At 37.9% G+C, this 2,621-nt stretch overlaps 1 pseudogene; it reads left to right on the forward strand.

The window, feature by feature from the left end:
* The first annotated feature begins 263 nt into the window (after positions 1–263).
* On the forward strand, positions 264–1,153 carry LOC102746361 (ubiquitin-conjugating enzyme E2 E3 pseudogene; annotated as a pseudogene).
* Positions 1,154–2,621: the final 1,468 nt, after the last annotated feature.

Genomic DNA, 2,621 nt, shown 5'->3' on the forward strand with positions numbered 1-2,621 from the left:
AAATATCAATGGCCATGCCCTTAAAAAAATAATTATCCTTAAAAAAATTCCTAAGGGGCACAATCCCCCCTACTTTTAATTTTACACACTCCTCAGCCCAAATCTCCTTGGCTTCTTTTTTTCCCTTCTCTCTCAACCCCCACTCCCAGCTGCCTGCATTTCCTTAAGGAAGGGTTTTTCCCCACTCTCTTCCTCCCACACTGTAGGACTGTATGAATAGGCCAGATGAGCAGTCGAATTTTCCAAGAAGTAAATTGACTAGCATGTCTGATGATAGGCAAAGATTCAATGTTGATAGCCCCAGCACCAGCAGTGGTAGTTCAGAGGCAGATCAAAGAGACCTCGCTGCTCCAGAGCCTGAAAAAAAGAATAAAGAAAATCTTCTGTCACCCAGGAAAAAACAAAAAACAAAACAAAAACAAAAAGCACCAAACTCTCTAGAAAAATCACTACTGAATTATCTGCTAATGTGAAAAGACTTTTAGAAGGAGCTAACTGAAGTCATCCATGTTCCTCCTCCCTACCACCATGCTGGGCCCAAAGGAGATAACATTTATCAATGGAGATTAACTGTGTTTGGTCCACCAGATTGCGTGCATGAAGGTGGTGTGGTTTTTCTGGATATCACATTTTCATCCAATTATCTATTTAAGCCACCAAAAGTTACTTTTCACACCAGAATCTATCACTGCAACATTAGTAGTCAAGGACTTGCCTGTCTGAATATCCTTAAAGACAAATAAATAAATAAATAAATAAATAAATAAATAAATAAATAATAAATAAAAAGAGGAGGGGCGCCTGGGTGGCTCAGTCATTAAGCGTCTGCCTTCAGCTCAGGTCATGATCCCGGGATCCTGGGACTGAGCCCCACATTGGGCTCCCTGCTCCGCGGGAAGCCTGCTTCTCCCTCTCCAGTTCCCCCTGCTTGTGTTCCCTCTCTCTCTGTGTCTCTATGTGTCAAATAAATAAATAAAATCTTAAAAGAAAATAAAATGAATATCCTTAAAGACAACTGGAGTCCCACTTCGACAATTTCAAAGATTTTGCTGCTGAATTGTTCCCTTTGGCAGACTGCAACTCTGCAGATACTCCAGTTGGAAGCATTGCTTCTTACTATTTGACCAACAGAGCAGAACATGGCAAGAGATAGGCAACATAATTCACATAATTTCTATGCAATGTGAAGGAATAGGGACACCTTCTTACTGTACTGCAAACCTTTTTTAATTTTTAAAGATTTTATTTGTAAGTAATCTCTGCACTCAACATAGGCTCAAAACTACAACCCTGAGACCAAGTGTTGCATGCTCTACTGACTGTGCCAGCCAGGTGCTCCTATGCTGCAAATCTTTATAGCCTTTGCAATGTGGACTGTTGTTGTTGGGGAGGAAAAATTTTTCCTTCTACCGTTCTGGGTTTTATTGGCTGGTCTAATAATCAAATTAACATAAAACAGATGAATGGGAGAAAAACAAATTTAATTACATGCATATGGAGATCCCATAAAAATATGAGATGTGGGGATAAGTCAGGCAGTTGAGGCTTATATGCCATCTCCACCAGAGGAATGAGATAGAGGCCAGGGACTTCCAAGGGGAGGAGGGTGATTCACAGGATAAAAAGAGCAGATGTTTAGCAATTAGATGTTTGTCCTGCCATACAGATGAGTCATTCAGATAAAAAATTATCTCTTGGTTATAGCTCTTTAACCGGGCTAGGCCAGTTAAAGACCCCTGCTGGGTCTTGATTGCCTTCAGCTCAAAATAATCCACATGCCAAAGTAGCACATTTTGGGGAGAATTGTTCTGAACCCCTCTAGTGTACATACTTCTTTTCTCTCCTTTTATCCCTTGGAGACTGAAAGACTCCCCAAAAGGGTAAATGCTATCAAGAGTAAAATTTTGTAGCTGTAGATTAGTATGTTTAAAATATCTACTTGCAAGTCTTCATTCTTTGGGATATTAAAGTGTATATTGTGGTGTACTAAGGGTACTGGTCCTGAAGTTTACCAAATATTAGAGTGCATTTTATATCTTATATTATACATATGTAGTGTGTGTGTGTGTGTGTGTATTATAGTGCATTTTGACTTAATCTATTATCTGCTTGAAGTTATAAAAGTAGACATAAAGGATCAGGAATGAAGTTATTTATACTAAACATATATCTCTTTCTGGCTATGTGGTTCATGCTGTTGGAAAAAATGTTTTACCTTTTACTTATGTCAACTTGTAATAAGAGAATTTTTTTTACCCTTTGTAGCTCAGAGACCACTTGATGTATCTTCTCAAACAGAATAAATATGCTCCTGAAGGAAAAAAAAAAAATCCTAAGGGATTTAACAATAGCTTTATAAAATACAGGATCTGAATGGCTATATTGTAATTGCTTCCTTGAATATTTATAACCTCATGACAGCTTATCTATATTACCATGAACACCCATGCCCAGCACATATCTAGCACACAGTAGAAACCCCGGGATCATTTCTGAATAAAGATAGCAATCCCAGTTTATCCTAATTAAAATAACCATACATAGTTTTCATTCTAAAATTTTTCTGATTTTCAAGTTTTTTAATTGGAAAATGTGGAAAGGTAACTAAAGCCTTGAGATTC

Source organism: Leptonychotes weddellii, chromosome 9 (assembly GCF_054177405.1).
Source record: "Leptonychotes weddellii isolate Sample4059 chromosome 9, ASM5417740v2, whole genome shotgun sequence".
NCBI classification, from domain to species: Eukaryota; Metazoa; Chordata; class Mammalia; order Carnivora; family Phocidae; genus Leptonychotes; species Leptonychotes weddellii.